The sequence below is a fragment of the Oryctolagus cuniculus genome, chromosome 9 (assembly GCF_051225735.1).
Source record: "Oryctolagus cuniculus isolate XC-2025 breed Fujian yellow rabbit chromosome 9, ASM5122573v1, whole genome shotgun sequence".
Lineage (NCBI taxonomy): Eukaryota > Metazoa > Chordata > Mammalia > Lagomorpha > Leporidae > Oryctolagus > Oryctolagus cuniculus.
Window position 1 is genome coordinate 79,132,415 of NC_142875.1, and position 17,398 is coordinate 79,149,812.

The 17,398-nt window shown below is 40.5% G+C and overlaps 1 protein-coding gene across 1 annotated transcript in view; it reads left to right on the top strand.

Annotated features, from left to right (window-relative positions):
• Positions 1 to 17,398, top strand: part of LOC149124632 (uncharacterized) — a 334,693-nt gene that overhangs the window by 16,972 nt on the left and 300,323 nt on the right. The gene's annotated exons all lie outside the window — the stretch shown is intronic.

Genomic DNA, 17,398 nt, shown 5'->3' on the forward strand with positions numbered 1-17,398 from the left:
TGGCCTCAGACTTTCAATCCAAACTTATCTCCTGACACTATCTCCTTTGAATTTTGTAACAGTAGTATATAATATTCAAGACACTCTTCCTGGGTTCCTACTACTGTGTAAAATATTTTACATATATGATGCCATTCAATCCTCAAAAACTTTATTAGGTAGATACTAGTGTTACCCATATTGTATAGATAAGAAAAAGATTAAAACTTGTCAACCTGACAAAGCTAAGAAGTATAGCAGCTAGAATTTGAATCTAAGCAGCCTGCCTCTAGAATCTACAGTAGCCCTACTGTGCCTAAGTATTTGCAATTTCCTGATACTGATTTTTCTTACAAATCTCTTCATCTTTCACATTCTCTTCCAATTATTTGGAAATCCTGCCACAATCTCCTCAAACTGTGAGACTTGAGTTCCTCTCATAAGACTTGACTTCAGTTGCTCCTTGTTCATGAAAGTTTGTCTTACTCTGTGGACCTTACAAAGCTCAGGGAGACCACTTGATGTAGTGGCAACTGTGTAGCAAATGAGATGTGAGATAGACCTGGTTTGGATTTATGGCTTTATTGAGTATTGGTTTTGTGACTTTGAGAAGTGACTTAATTTCTCTGAATTTTAATTTCTTCTTGGATTTGTAGTACCTTTTTTAGGGAGTTGTTATTGGGGTGAAATGAATGAATGAATGAAAACAACAGTAACTAGAACATAAAGAAAATTCATTAGTTCCCTTACCACACACCCTTTCTGTCAGCCCTTGGTATCTGGATGTTAATTGTTCATCTTCTTGCTGGCCCGTGAACTGCTTCCTCTTTCATTGTTGGCTCTGTAGTGTTTGCTGGGCACTAATGAAATATGTAAGATGAATAAGGGGACAGTTGAGTGTTTAATACCTAATAACATGACAAAGTAACCCTATTGTTTATTTTATGGCCAGAAGGCTAAAATAATTAAAAAATAACTGGCCAAGAAGAGTGTCGCTCCCCCTCTTCGTGGAGGAACGACACAGGACCCTGCGCTGTTCTTTCGTCTGCTCGGCCCTCCCCGGGTTTGCTGCTGGTTCTTCCCGGGTTGGCTACTATCCCTTCCACCTCCGTGGAAGGGCAGTTCCCCCTGGCCACTTTCCCCACTTCCGCAGGGGAGCGGCACACCGCCGGCCGGCTCTCTGGGGCTGCACAGGTGTTCCTTCAGCTAGATGTTCCCCTTAGATGTTCCTGGTGCATGCCGTCTCTCTCCTCCTTTATAGTCCTCCTCCGCCAATCCCAACTCGGCTGCCCACACGCCGAGTACGCTGCTCTCCAATCAGGAGCAAGTCCTACAGTTTATTGGTTGAACAGGAGGCAGCTGTGCGGAAGCTGTTTACTTCTCTCCCAGCGCCACATTGTGGGAGAGCAGACGCATAGAACAAGTCCTAATTCCAGCAACTCAGTCCAGTCCGGATTGCTCCCCACAGAAGAGAAACTCCAGCTATGCTTTGTTTTTCCTCACACTGCATCTAAAACACTTTCCTTTTGATTAAAAAAATTTCAACTAAAGTGTCTCTGATATGTTTCAAATTTCATGAAAATAAAGCAGGTGATCACAGATGAACATACTATTAAAAGATTATATAATTCTCAAAAGCAGTTTGTAGGCTTATTGTCTTAGAATATCTATCTATCTATCTATCTATCTATCTATCTATCTATCTAATCTACCTACCTATCTAGAATCTTCAAATTTATTTAAGCTATTTTCTGAGGTTATTCTGTTATGTAATTCTTTTATTTTTTTCAAAATTTGGCATCACATGATGTATAGATTCTAGGTATTTGTGGTTGAGAGGAAATATTCCTGGGAAAGCTCACCAGGATTTTGGATTTTGAGATTTGAAGCTAGAAATGAAAGAAAATAACTGCATGGACTGTTTGAGGACACTGTATATTACTGCTTTAAATGTTAACTTATAAACTCTCCTTTTCATACCTGTTTAGGGTACATTTCAAGCACTATATATAAGTGGGATTTTCAAACTCAAGCCACGTGGCATTAGAAAATACCATAGTTATAAAGACATAGAAGGTCATTCTAAATGTGTGAACAAGTCAGACATCTACAAAATTAGAGATCATTATAGCGGGAGTCCAGACAGACTTAATTGCTTTTCACAGAAATTAAACCATAGATAATCATATGACAAGTTGAAATAGGTCATGATTTCTAAAAATAATTTTATGTAAATTACCTATGTAAATACATGAAAATATTAATTATTTGTAAAATGAAGAGTAGGTCCTCAGAATAGCCCTACATGCGAATATATAATAACAGCGTGGGTTCAGGAACAAAATGCTTATGAAGCTGCCTGTCAGTTTTCAGTAAGATTCTTCTCTTCCCTTCTTTATTTATTTATTTATTTAATTTTTATTTTTTTGACAGGCAGAGTGGACAGTGAGAGAGAGAGACAGAGAGAAAGGTCTTCCTTTGCCATCGGTTCACCCTCCAATGGCCGCCGCGGCTGGCGCACCGTGCTGATCCAATGGCAGGAGCCAGGTACTTATCCTGGTCTCCCATGGGGTGCAGGGCCCAAGCACTTGGGCCATCCTCCACTGCACTCCCTGGCCACAGCAGAGAGCTGGCCTGGAAGAGGGGCAACCGGGACAGAATCCGGCGCCCCGACTGGGACTAGAACCTGGTGTGCAGGTGCTGCAAGGCGGAGGAATAGTCTAGTGAGCCGCGGCGCCGGCCTTTCTCTTCCCTTCTGAAACTACCCATTGATTCCCATTTAAATTTAGCATCAAGTTAACAGTAAACCTTTTTTTCCCCCACTTTTTCTGTTTTTCCTGCTCTCCAGTCCTAGGATGATACAAATAGTCAGAAAAATCCCATCTTTATTTCTATAACATCTGGAGGCAGGGCCAATTCATGCTGTAAAATGTTGAACTGGATAATCTTAGTTTCCTTTTTTTGATAGTAGAGTGCCATTATCCTTTCTCAGATACATGTACTAACAAAAATAGTAAGTGAGAAAGTATGCATCTAAGTGACAAAGTGTGTAAGAGTCATTAAGTTATAAGAACTGAAAATTACCTACTAACACAAAGATGTACTATCTCAGTTCTCAGAAGAATTTCTTTTCCATTCTAGTATTATGTGAGTTCTATATATAATTTGTATATTGTGAGGGCAGACTTGTGTAAAGGAAATGTCTAGTTGGAGAGATTCATTTAGCTGGAAAACTGAGATAATTAAATTTAATAGAGGGAATTTAGGAACCCTGTTTCATGGATCTTTCAATAGAAATTGTCCGTGCTATCTTAAATACTGAGCTGCCTACAGATAAAGGGAAGAATTACACAACATTTAAGTTCTTCACTCAATATTTGAATTTGTTGTTAGGAAAGTATTCTGAAAGTAAAGTAAAATCCAAATCTTCCTAACCTGCTGACCTCCGTCTCTTATCTCTGAGATCAAAACCCCATCAGAGATTGGGGTAACATAAATGGAGTGGAAAACCTTCTCTAGTTTTGTTTATGTATTTTTTCCTTTAGTATCCTGACTCACATAATTTTAAAACCAAAATCAAAAGCTATCTATTTCAGAGTATAATATATGGCAGCCAGTCACTCTCACCATACCCCCTCTTGAATTCTGGCTACCAAGAGTGTGTTGATGTTCCTCACCTGTCCTTGCAGCCTTGCAATAGCTCTGTGACCAATTTTGGTAACTGGTGAGTGTCAGTGAAGTGAATCCTTCTTTTCTTCCTGGTTAGTATGTAGATGTGATGCTGTGCCCTTTTGGACCCCAAAAATCACAACCTATTGATGAAGTACAAGAAAAATAAGAAAAGCCAGCATTGTGGTGTAGCAGGTAAAGCCACCACCTGGGATGTCGGCACCCCATTTGGGTACCAAATGGCTGCAATGGCCAAGGCTGTGCCAGGCCAAACCAGGAGCCTGGAACTCCATCCTGGTCTTACACATGGGTGACAAGGGCCCAGGTACTTTGTGCCATCTTCCACCACTTTCCCAGATGGATTTTCAGGAAGCTGGATCAGAAGCATCTCAGCCTGGACTGAACAAGCATTCTAATATAGCATGCTGATATTGCAGGTTGGGGTTAACCTGCTGTGCCAAAACCAGTCCTGGTAATTAGATTCCTAAGGCAAACCCTGGGCCCCAAATTTGCACTACCAGGAGGCAGCTATAAAAGCTATGCAACACTTTCTCTACCTCATCCCAGAAGTATCTACTCCTGTGCCCATGCATGTACACTCGTGGTAAATAATAGGGAGACCTTGAAAATAACCAGGACCATAAAGGATAACAGATAAGCAAGTTCCTAGATAGAATTGATACAGATGCTAAATAAGCAACTCTACTTCTGGGACAGGAAGTTTGAGAACTTGATGATTCTAGGATTATATAATCAATAAAATCAGAGATTTCTGTTTCCTTCTTTTTCCTTTCCAAAAGAGATTTTGTTACAAGTGTCCAATTTCTACTGCATGACACTTGCGTATGGTTAAATAGGGGGAATGGGGAATATCATTGTCTTTCAATTTGTAAGAAGTCACCTCTGGATTCCTGGAGAGACTGCCTATCACCTGTCAGAGACATATGGGATGTCTGCAGTGGTGATGTGAAAGACAACTGGGTGTCTCTCACAATCAGTTCTCTCCCTCTTTGTAGTAGTAAAACCCCCAATTTTTAAGTAGGTTCCTGGATGTTCAGAATAAAGTTTATATTGGTAGATTTTTTTTTTATTATTGTGCCAAGAGTATTAGTCAATTAAAGCAAAGGAAGGTCTTCAACTAAGGCATCCTTTATAGGCATTCCTTTCCTCTGTTCCACTTGCTGCTGGGTGTGCTACAAAGAGAACTGGGGCCATGCAGGTGAGGCCACTACCCTAGACATAGAGGAAACAAGAAGCTCAGTCCTCTGGGGACTTTAAGGAACAGAACCACTGTACCACCTGGGACTGTGAAGTGAAAAAGAAGCAAACTTCCATCTTGAGCACTTCCTACTAATTTAGATACTTAACGTGTTAGCCAAACCTCACAACTAATTTGAGTGGCTTAATTAAGCAGTCAATGAAAGTTACAGAAGTCCCTGAAAAGGCTATCACAAAGGAGAGCATATTCATACCAAGTTTCCTACTATTTTGGGAAACTGAAATATTTATTTGAGACTTAGAGTAGAACTAGGAGATTGAGAATGCATAATCATTTGCTTCCCAGTTTAAAGGCTTACCTATAAAAATTGACTTCTTTCAAAAGGCTGTCTTTTGGTTATAGAAATATGTATACACACACTTCTACATTTACTGAACTTTATAATATCAAGTAACATTCCAGTCTTAATCTCATATAAATTGAGGAATGCATAACTCAGAATATAGGAATAACCTTTCTGTGTCATCTATTTTTGTATTTGCTTTCTGAGAGTAACTCCCAAGATTTGTAAAAATGAGAATTGTTCTACATGATGTAATATAAAGGAAGATTGTAATGCTTCAAACAATTTCTGGCTTTTCTTAATTTCTCATCCTGGTTCTATCTAAACTTATAATACTTGGTTCTAAGAAATGGACATTCATTCATATGAAGTAGAGTTACAGACAGAGAGAGTGAGAAAGAAAGAGAAAGGTCTTCCATCCCCTGATTCACTCCCCCAATGGCCCCAGTGGCTGGACCAGAGCCAGTTCGAAGCCAGGAGCTTCTTCTGGGTCTCCTACATGGGTGAGGGGCCCAAGCACCTGGGCCATCTTCCACTGCTTTCCCCGGCCACCAGCAGAGATGCTGGATCAGAAGTTGAGCAGCCAGGATTTGAACTGACGCCCATATGGGATGCTGGCACCACAGAAAGAGGCTTAACCTGCTGCACCACAACACTGGTCCAAGTACATAATCTTGGTTGCTGACTTTTCTCTAGTGATATTCAGTGGCTTAGATATTAAAATGGAGAAGTTAACAGTAGTATTGTGTTGCTGTGGATTCGTTCTGAGAGGAGGATTGTGGTGGGGGCAAGAGGCGTGGAGTCACCACACAGATCCTGAGAGTCGGGTGAAAGCAGGCCAGAGGCGAGCAGCCCGCAGACTCATTTATTTCAGTTGGTACAGCCGCTTAAATAGCCAAGGCAGCCAGTCCAGTCAAGGGGCAGTTTATGCCCTAACCAATCACAGCCTGTTACCAGACAGTATCCGAAGCCATCCAATCACAGCCTGTTGCCAGGCAGGCTTCATTGCCAGGTGGGTTTTGAAGCCATTCCTGAGTAACTGACGCTCACTTGCCAGCAGCCATCTTGACATGGCCTTCTCATTCCACCACAGTACTGGTTCATATTGGAAGCTTTCTGGGCAGTCACGTCAGAATGATAAAAAGAAGTTAAAGATGTTAGCTTCCGTATAACTGTCATGTTTTGCCTTGCAGTATATATCATGTGTTTATATATGTGTTTCTAAAAAGAAAGCGAAAATTTAAGATTAAAAATAACTGATAAATTTGGAAAATAGATAAAAGCTTTAGGTCACTGAGGTCAGAGAAGTATAATAAGACATGATAGCATATTTCGAATGATAAAGAGAGATCAGAGAATATGAATAGTAAAGCTTATGGTTTTCTTTTTTTTAAAACATTCCATTTATTTATTTGAGAAGTAGAGTTACAGAGAGGAAGAAGCAGAGAGAAATGTCTTCCATTCACTGTTTCACTCCCCAAATGCTACAACAGCTGGTGCTGGGCCAATCCAAAACCAGAAGCCAGGAGCTTCTTCTGGGTCTCCTTTAAGGGCGGAGGGGCCCAAGCACTTGGGCCATCTTCTACTGCTTTCCCAGGCCATAGCAGAGAGCTGGATCAGAAGAGGAGCAGCTGGGACATCAACCGGGACCCATATGGGATGCTGGTGCTTCAGGCAGAGACTTAGCCTACTACACCACAGCACCAGCCCAAGCTTATGGTTTTCAATATGAAACAGTCAAGACCACAAAAGGTGTCTAGGATATTTGCAATGAGAGTATTGAATTTAAGGAAAATCTCAAGTCTTAGAGCTGAGGAAATTAAGAAGCTATGAGATTAAGATGTTGGATGAGTCAACCGCATGGACATGAAAGGGAAGCCAAATGGAAATGAGACTTTGATGCAGAGAAAATTCTGGAATGAATGTGATGATGGTTATTAAAAGGTAGTCTTGCAAGATGGATAGATCGTTAAACAGGAGTTTTTATACTAGAGTTGAGGGTCAATGATTTGGGATAAATAATGTGGAGCTAAAATATACCAACTTACTTCTAAATCCTATGATAACCTAGTTTTTGGGAAAGTGACCAACCTCCAACTGAGTGCACTTTGAAGGAAGCAATGTCCCAATAGAGAATGCTGTACTGTAATTAAAGCAATAACGTAGAATGAATGTCCTCCAATGAGGTTTCCAGAAATCACAGTGGGAAGGTTTGAAAGAAAAAATTTGACTCACAAGTGAAACACAATGAAGTACAGACATGAGAAAGTAGATAGGATGAATGACTTTAATTTTTGGAAAAACAAAACAAAAATATCTTGTAGTTGCTCATTGTCCTCACTCATAGTTCTTAGGGAATACAATAAAAGAACCTCCATAAAAGTAATGTTAGGGCCTCTAAAGAAATCCTAGTCTCTGTACAGTACAGAATTAGTTCATTTCAAAGTTCCCCTCCCCCAAGAGGTAATTATTTGACTAAGAACAGGAGAAAAAAATGTAAATAGTAGCAAAACATTCTCCAATGTTATTTTAAGGAATAACATAATTTCAGTTTGTTTTATAAAATAGAATATTTTTTACAGAGAAATGGCCCAATGTCAGTTTTAGGATTAGTCTTGCCATTCAAAAATACCTTTTCCATTTCACTTTATTTTCAGTGGAAATAAAATGCTGCCTTTTGGGAGCACACCTCCCAAGAGGTCAGTAAAATCAATGAGAAATCCAATGTCAATTTGTCAGTAAAGACATGTAAGTTTGATGGGTCTCTTGAGATTGAACCACTAGTTAAAGATTCTACAGCAAAATTAAGTGGAGCATGGATGCCAAGCATCTCAAGAGATCTTTGAAGAATGGAGATTAATTTAGAAAACTGTTGTAGCATAGATCTTAACTTCCAAAGGAAGACGGGAATGTAATATCTTGCAAAGCAAAAAAAGGCAGAAGAGAATATTAGCATTCTATTACAAGGGAGAATAAGAAAAAACTGAAGGACTTTTAAAAATGTATAAATGAGTAAATGAATTAAATTTGAAATAGGGATATTCTTTTAATATTAGTTTTTAAAATCCATCTTTAATAGCTACTGCCATGATTACCAAACCCTTTGATGAACACTGATTTCAGAATTACTATTTTTAAAGAAAAGTAAATATTGAGACTTATGTCGATTAGAAAAAATATTTCAAGTTTTTAAATTTATGGTTATCAAGTGTTCTAATCTACTTTTTAATATATACCCATGATTCTACATTGGTTTTTCCAAGCCTCATCATCCTAATGACTTCTTTATACAACTCTAAAACCTACTGTGTGCTGAAATGCACATATATTCGCAGTAGTTCCTCTTAGAATCCCATGTGTTTCAGAGTCCTCTTTAATCTCATCTACAGGTAATAAACTATAGCCCTCTTTTGTTAGACTCATTAAAGGAGAAATATTACTTACTTAAAGTAAAAGACCAACTAAAAGGTAATCCTTTTGTCACAGTAAATAGGCTTACCCTATCAAGTCTATAAAGTACTAAGAAATTTAACACAGTTTTAAAGTGGGTAACACAGTTTGAGTCCAGCCATAACTAGGCAATTTACAAACTGTGCAGTCAGGGTGTTACAGAGTCATGGTTCACATCTTTCTTGAGGCAGCAACAATTGTACCACATATGGTTCCTTCAGATGTTCTGTCTGATTTCCTGCTATTGTAGAGGAGATTTTTGAACCTGCAATAATGGCATACTTACTTTTGTTCATATTTATGGGCAACATTAAATTAGATAAAATCTCCAACCAAGAGATACTAGAAAGAATGTAGTCTATCATTGTTGAAGTTGTAATCACAGCAACTCAGCTGTGAAAACAAAGGGTAGCAGGATTGTTGAGTGTATGCCTCAGGATTCACTAAAGAAAACTGTGTAGAGGAAACAAATATGAGGATGTGATAACTCACCACATCAGTCTGTGCTTCTCAATGTGCAAATCCAAATGGGAGTAAATCCAAAGATTTTCACAAATGTTTACAGCAACACCTTCTGTCTCCCTTAGGGATGGCCTAGTTTATGTATTCAGTCAACAAATGTTTATTGAAAGTCTCCTTAATCCAGGACTAGGAATCTAGCAAGGCGAAACACAGAGTTTTCTGCTCTCATAGGCCTAAACTGTATGGGGGAAGACAGACAATATACAAATAAATCAGGTAGTGATGTGTGCAATGAAGGTAACAAAATAAGGTGATAAGACAGAGGGCTTTGGGTGGGATGGCATTCCTTTAGGATGGAGTGCCTCTGAAGAGAGCTCATGAAAATAAGGATTAACAATGAAAAGAGCTGAAAACAACACTCCAGGCAGAGGGAAGAGAGCCATGATTTAAAACAGGGTCAGCTTGTTTGCCCAGGAAATAAAAATAGAGACAAGCTTTTAGCCTACCAGTTAAGGGAACTGTGTTCACAACAGAGTTTCTGTGTTCCACACCTGGCCCCAGATAACTAATCCAGCTTCCTGCCAATGCAGACCCTGGGAGGCAGCAGGTGATGGCTCAAGTAATTGGCTTTCTGCCACCCTCTTGGGAGTCATAGATTGAGTTCCTCAGCTTCCAATTTTGCCTGTCCCAACTCTGAACTTTGTGGTATTTGAGGAGTGACTCATCAGTTGGGAGCTCTTTCTTTCTCTGTCTCTATCTTCTTTTCAAACAAATAAATGTACAAAACTTAACAAAGAAATAAAAAGAAAAACAATGGCTACGAAATCTGAGTAGTTACTAAACTACTACCAGCCAACTGCCTTAAATGTAATATATATTAATAAATTTCCAAGGTCATTCTATTAACCACTTAACAAAAATATTCAATAAACATTATTTTGGCTATGCTAACTACTGGGTAATAAAGATGAATCATCTATGATCTAGGACCTCATGCGACCTGAAAGATAAAAACCATTTAGGAATAATAAAATATGATAAATGCTTTATTAGAAGTGGTATAAAACGTGTTGGGAACAACAGTTGCATATAATTTCTCTATTTGTTTTAATAGAAGTAAACATTTGCATTGGGCCTTGAAGCATAAAAAAAAGTCTAGTATCAGACAAGGGAATAAAAGACAAGGAAATAAGCACACTACCTGCCTTCCGGGAAGCTTCATTTGAATATTGCACCTTATCTACATTGCATATAATGCAAAAAAGACATGTTCATGACCCAAATACTTTCCTCATCCTATAGTCTTCATTTTAACTAGTAGTCTCATACTAGAAACTGGTAGTTAACTTGAATGCCTCCTCTCCCTAGCTTCCACATACATCCACGTCCCCATCAAATATTGTCAATTAGTTTTTTTTTTTTTTGACAAGCAGAGTTAGATATTGAGAGACAGAGAGAGAGAGACAGAGAGAAAGGTCTTCATCCCGTTGGTTCATCCCCAAAATGGCCGCTATACCCGGCGCGCTGCACCGATCGGAAGCCAGGAGCCAGGTGCTTCCTCCTGGACTCCCATGCAGGTGCAGGGCCCAAGCACTTGGGCCATCCTCCACTGCCTTCCCGGGCCACAGCAGAGAGCTGGACTGGAAGAGGGGCCACTGGGACAGAATCCGGCACCCCAACCTGGACTAGAACCCGGGGTGCCAGCGCTGCAGGTGGAGGATTAGCCTAGTGAGCCGCGGTGATGGCCAGCCAACTAGGTTTTATAGAAAGCATTTAATTATATGTTTATTTGTTTGTTTGAAAGGTGGAGAGAGGTGCCGACGCTGTGGCACAGCGGGTTAAAGCCCTGGTCTGAAGCGCTGGCATCCGATATGGGTGCTTGTTCTAGTCGCGGCTGCTCCTCTTCCGATCCAGCTCTCTGCCATGGCCTGGAATAGCAGTAGAAGATGGCCCAGGTTCTTGGGCCTTTGCACCCACGTGGGAGACCCAGAAGAAGCTCCTGGTTCCTGGCTTCGGATCAGCACAGCTCCAGCCGTTGCGGCCATCTGGAGAGTGAACCAGTGGATGGAAGACCTTTCCATTTGTCTCTACCTCTCTCTGTAACTCTGTCTTTCAAATAAATAAAATAAATCTTAAAAAAAAAAAAAAGAAAGGTGGAGAGAGAGAGAGAGAGAGAAATTTGTCATCCACTGGTTCACTTCCCAAATGTCCACAATGGCCAGGAATGGGCCAGGCTGAAGCCAGGAGCCAAAAGCTCCATCCAGGTTGCCTATGTGGGTATCAGAGGCCCAAGCACTTGGGCCATTTTCTGCTGCTTTCCCATGTACATTAGCAGGGAGCTGGATTGGAAGTAGAGCAGGTGGAACTAAAACCAGCATTCATATGGATGGCGTACCACAAAGCTGGCCCCCAAATAGGAACAATTCTAATCCTTGATTGCTACTCAACTTTTCTCCACTTTACTATCCCAGTTCTTCAGTACTTTTCATATGGATTCATCTTTCTTTCTTGAGCATGTCTCATACTTTCAAACCAGATTTCTATTTCAGAAACTGTAAAACTCTATTCATGATCACCTTTAATCAAAGAACACATAATGACTTTAGGTGTAGAGCATGAGAGTTCTTCCACTCATTTTCCAAGACCTGTTTCTTCTAATTCTCTTCTTGGTTCTCCATCTCCCTGAAGGGGGAAAGGAAAGAAAGAGTAAGAGGCAAGGTCATGCTGTGGGTCACAGATTCCTTCTGAGCAGGGTTATTCTAGCATTAATAAGCTCTGTACTTAGAGTTGGGAAGCACAGACTGGTTGTCATCTTGCACATTCTGTCTATTTGGATGAACATAGTCATATTTCTCTTTTTTTATGTTTCTCACTCCTTCTACGCTTGTCTCTTGGGTCATATATGAGACCAAATTAACAAGTTAATCTGAGGCTAAACCTTGATACTTCATGACACTGTTTTCCTTATATAAATTTCTTCCTCAATCCAGCCACTTGGGAAGTCATGTATGTGTGTATGGGGGTGGAAGGGTGGACATGGAGTAATGGTGTAGGCTGACTAGGAGTGGAAATCCCAACATAGGTCACCAACTGTAAATCATAATCTCAAAAAAAGACTCTCCTTGATATATCAGACATCTGTTCAGTCATTAATGAAGTGATGCTTTAATTCCCATTTTGCTATAGTTTTTTTTTTTTCTGTTTAGAACTTCTTCTGTAACCTCCTGAAAGAATGAGGAAGAAGCAGGCTAACGGTGAATAAAGTCAGCTTGTAAAATGCCTTTAAAGAGGCAAGCGTTGGAGCATAGCAGGTTATCTGTGACCTGCAATGCTAGCATTCTATATGGTCACCAGTTCGAGTCCTGACTGCTCCACTACCAATCCAGCTCCCTACTAATGTGCCTGGGCAAGCAGCAGATGGCCCAGGTCCTTGGGCTCCTTCACCCACATGGGAGACTCAGAAGAAGCTCCTGGCTCCTGGCTTTGGACCAACTCAGCTCCAGCCATTGCAGCCATTTGGGGAATGAAGCAGTGGATAGCAAACCTCTCTCTCTCTCTCTCTCTCTCTCTCCTCTGCTTCTCAAATGAATAAATAAATATTTTAAAAACACCTGTAAATCCTTTATGAGGAAAACAGCATGTAAGTAGGCAGAAATTAAGTTAGGGATCTAAGGCTGAATTTCTGAATTCCTGGACCATAGCAGTAAATCCATTCTTATATCAACAAGCTCAACTCAATTCCTAATTTAAAGAAATGCATAAGGCACTATACTAGACTAATAGGAGAAGTAATTTTTGATCGATTATGCTAAAGTGCTTCGCTCTTTTAAATAAGCCTACAAATAAAGATATCAATACATGCAATATTTCTTAATAAGGAGGATAATTAACATTTTGGATGATAAAATCTTATGCTAGAATAATCTAAGAACTGCTAAGACTTTTAGCATTTGTGTCTCCTGACCCATAATAAATGCTGGTCTCATCTTCCAGTCACTGTAATTACCAAGACTGCTCCTATTCCCATATCCCAGTGCTGATGTCTCAGTGGTGCCACTCTAGGATTGAGAGGTACTGAAAAGAAGGCAGCAAGCAGCAATCTACTTTAGACTTCTAGGCTAGATATGGAAACACGGATATCATGTAATCAACCAAATTTCGGAGTAGCAAAAGCCAGGGACACAGGAAATCAAGGTCAAATTAAACAGTTTTAGGAAGATCAGCAGTCAGTGAGGAGAGACAGAGATTCATAGGCTTGAGCAGAAGCCTACGAGATAAGTTGAACTAACTTGAGATAAGTTGAACCACTAATACAGGAAAGGAGTGAAATGTCTTAGATATCCTTTGAAATTTCCACCTTAACTTGCCCCAGATTCACAGATGAACCTGTTTGCTTTAGCATCCTACTTTCCTCTATAGGGGCTTTATAGGCATTTTGCAAGTTGTCTGTAATCTTATGACCTAGTGTTTTTGTCATTCACCTCCTGTATCTGAAAGAGGTAAGTGAGGATAAAGCAATGCATCTAGATTTGTGGCTCACTGCTAAAACAGTGATTGTGAACCCTATATAGAAATTCGATAAAAGCAGGGATGAAAAAAGTCATCCAGGTCATTTAGAATTTCAAAACTTTTTTACATTATCTATTCATAATTTCTTTAATGTGCCTGCTGTCTTTTGTGTCCCTATTCCCTCCTGTGACTTCCTTCTCCCTACACCTCTGTTTCCCTTCCTCTCATTGTCCCAACCCATCCTCTAAGGTTCAGCTTTGGAAACACTTCCTCCAAAAGCCCTTCCCAAACTCTTTTATGGTTCTTTGCATTCCACCCCCTCCTTATGTATCTTCAAGCATTTTGCTTTATTATAATTTGTATGTATAGGTGCAGTTTTCCCACATGGATTGGAAACTCCTTGAAAATAAAACTAATGTCTTCATTGAAGATGCTACCATACTTGTAAGTATCTGCTACTTCAGAGGCTCTCATTTGGTGCTGAAAACTTTCACCCAAATGCTCCCAACTTTCCAAAGATGTGCAAAATTCACTTTATGATATAACTAAGGATGCACATTGTTATAACAATGTCTGAAAATGAAAAAGAGTTGAGTAGAAGGTACCACTTAATATCAGGCAAGGTATAATTTGCTGCAAATAAAGAGGCTTGTCATTATCAAAATTGCATCAAAGATCTTAATAATAACTGAAATAAAAATGATCATTTAAGACAAAAATTGCCTTTAATTGCTTTTCCCATTTAGAACAGTGGAAAAATCATTTTTGAGGGTGGATGCATATTATATTTTAGAAAGAATCTTGATGGATAAGGCTGAGGAAATAAGGCAAGTATATTGGTCAGTCAAAGACAGATTTGCCACCTTGAAGAGAAAGAGTAAGTAACTTATGGGGTGGGAAATGGCTTGGAGAAGAGTAGAAATGGAGTTGTGATGGAATGAGGTACATAAATGGACCATGAGCAAGGATAACAAGCGAGGCTGGACCTTTGAGTGTTACCAGGAGAGGACCCTGATGAAAGTGCTTCTATTTATGTTTTCCTTTGGCTTATGAAGAGCAGTAAAAATTAGTGTTCAATGGTGACATTTTTTCCTTTTATGTTACTCTGTCCTCATTTATATAAAGCCTTCAGAAAAGTATGCTGAGGTGGGCATTTGGCCTAGTAGTTAAGTCACTGGTTGAGATACTTACAACCACATGGGGATACCTGGGTTGAGTTCTGCCTGTGGGGCCTTCTGAATGTAGCTTCCTGTCATGCAGATCCTGGGATGCAGCAATAATAGTGCAAGTGATTGGATTGAGTTCATGGTTTCTTTCCTTGGACCTGAACCCAGCTTGGGCCACTTGCAAGCATTTGGGGAGTGAACCAGCATATGGGAGATCTCTTTCTCTTTAATAAGTAAATTTTTGTTAAAGTTTGCTATACAACACCTTTGTTTTTGTAAAATTTGGAAAATAAAAAAGCAGAGCCAGTACCTTTTGTGGAACAAACTGGAATGAGGAAAGTGATCATAGGATGACTATATTTCTACTCTTCTGGTCATACAACTATTGGCTTTCAACCTCTATGTTCCCAACTTATCTACAGGAGGAAGACTACAAATGATATTGCGATGACTCCCTTTCCTGAGAGGTTATGATTAAGCATTACTTGTGGCCTATGGAAGATATTAAGTGGGAGATCAGAGGAAGGATGGAAGGGGGAAGAAGTCTTTTTTTTTTTCCTTGCTCATGGCAGTGTCTTTGGACAATAACTGCAACAAGTAGGCAAATTTGGGCTTCTGGGTTCCTGCTCACACTATGGCTTCAGCAACAGATTTAGCATTACAGAACCTAGAGGGCTCTGTTGTCAGCAGCAGTAGTGGTGGGCATCTTCCAGTCTTTGTGCTCCTGTGGTGGAGGTGGGAATATAGGTGCAAGGTGCTCTGCAGAGTGAAAGCAGCACCTTTGCAATAGCAGCAGTGACTTCATTGGCATTCAGCAGTCTGTATACTACAGAGGCTTGGGCCCTAGGTAACATCATTTCCCCTTTTGTTCTATTCCCAGATAACTAACCTCATATGTTCCATTTTTGTTCTGTTAGCCATGCCAATTTGTTTTGTGACTCATTCCTCACTGTAAAGTCCATCTGTTTGAAAACTTGTGATACTTAATTTTATGTACTTGCCTTTGTCACATAGTGCACAGACATTTATTCAAACATCATTCTAGGTGTGTATGAACTGAAGCAAAGGGGTCTGTTTGAATCTTGAGCCCACTGGCATTCACACTGGAACTTACACTATCAGCTTTGCTGGTTCTTAGATATTTAGACTCAAACTAGAATTACACTATTGGGTTTTTGGGCCTCCAGTCTACTGACTGCAGAAATTGAAACTTCTCAACCTCCGTAACTCCACAAACAAACTCTATAGACGTAATTATATAAAGTGTTATATGTTTTTATATATACATATTTGTATGTGCACACATATACACACACATATAGACCACACAGTTCTATTTCTTTGGAGAATTCTGACTAGTACAGATTTTGATGCTAAGAAATGGGCTGTTGCTGTCACAAATTCCTGAAAGTGTGGATGTGCTTTAAAATGCAATAATGAGAAGATAATGGAGAAATTTTGAGGTGCATGTCAGAAAGAACTTTGATTTCTGTGAACAGAATATTGATAGAAATATGTACATAAAGAATTGCTCTGATTAGGTGTATATAAGAAACATCACTTGGATGTATATAAGGAACAGGAAACTGGAGAAAAGATTATCTTTGCTAAGAAGTGGTAGATAATTGGTTGAATTTTGTTTTAGAGTTTCATGAAAGGTAGAAGTACAAGACCTAAAATGGATATGTAGCTAAGAAGATTTCTAAGCAAAATATTGAAGGTGCTACCTGAGTTTTTCTGACTGCTTTTGGCAAAACTTGAGGGGAGAAAGATGACTTGTTAAGCTAAGAGAAAGCAGAATTTACAGATTTGGAAAATTCACACTATTTCCACATTACAAAAAAATGCAAAAGTGTGTTTGGAAGAGAATACCAAGACTGTCTGGACTATCGTGCAGTAAAGCGATTATAGAACTAAATGTGCAGAATAGAGGCCGGTGCCGCGGCTCACTAGGTTAATCCTCCGCCTAGCGGCCCCGGCACACCGGGTTCTAGTCCCAGTCGGGGCGCCGGATTCTATCCCAGTTGCCCCTCTTCCAGGCCAGCCCTCTGCTGTGGCCAGGGAGTGCAATGGAGGATGGCCCAGGTGCTTGGGCCCTGCACCCCATGGGAGACCAGGAAAAGCACCTGGCTCCTGGCTCCTGCCATCGGATCAGCGCGGTGCGCCGGCCGCAGCGCGCCGGCCGCGGCGGCCATTGGAGGGTGAACCAACGGCAAAGGAAGACCTTTCTCTCTGTCTCTCTCTCTCACTGTCCACTCTGCCTGTCAAAAAATAAATAAATAAATGTGCAGAATAGGCCGGCGCTGCGGCTCACTAGGCTAATCCTCCGCCTTGCGGCGCCGGCACGCTAGGTTCTAGTCCCGGTCGGGGTGCCGGATTCTGTCCCGGTTGCCCCTCTTCTAGGCCAGCTCTCTGCTGTGGCCAGGGAGTGCAGTGGAGGATGGCCCAAGTGCTTGGGCCCTGCACCCCATGGGAGACCAGGAGAAGTACCTGGCTCCTGCCATTGGATCAGCGCGGTGCGCCGGCCGCGGCGGCAGCCATTGGAGGGTGAACCAATGGCAAAGGAAGACCTTTCTCTCTGTCTCTCTCACTGTCCACTCT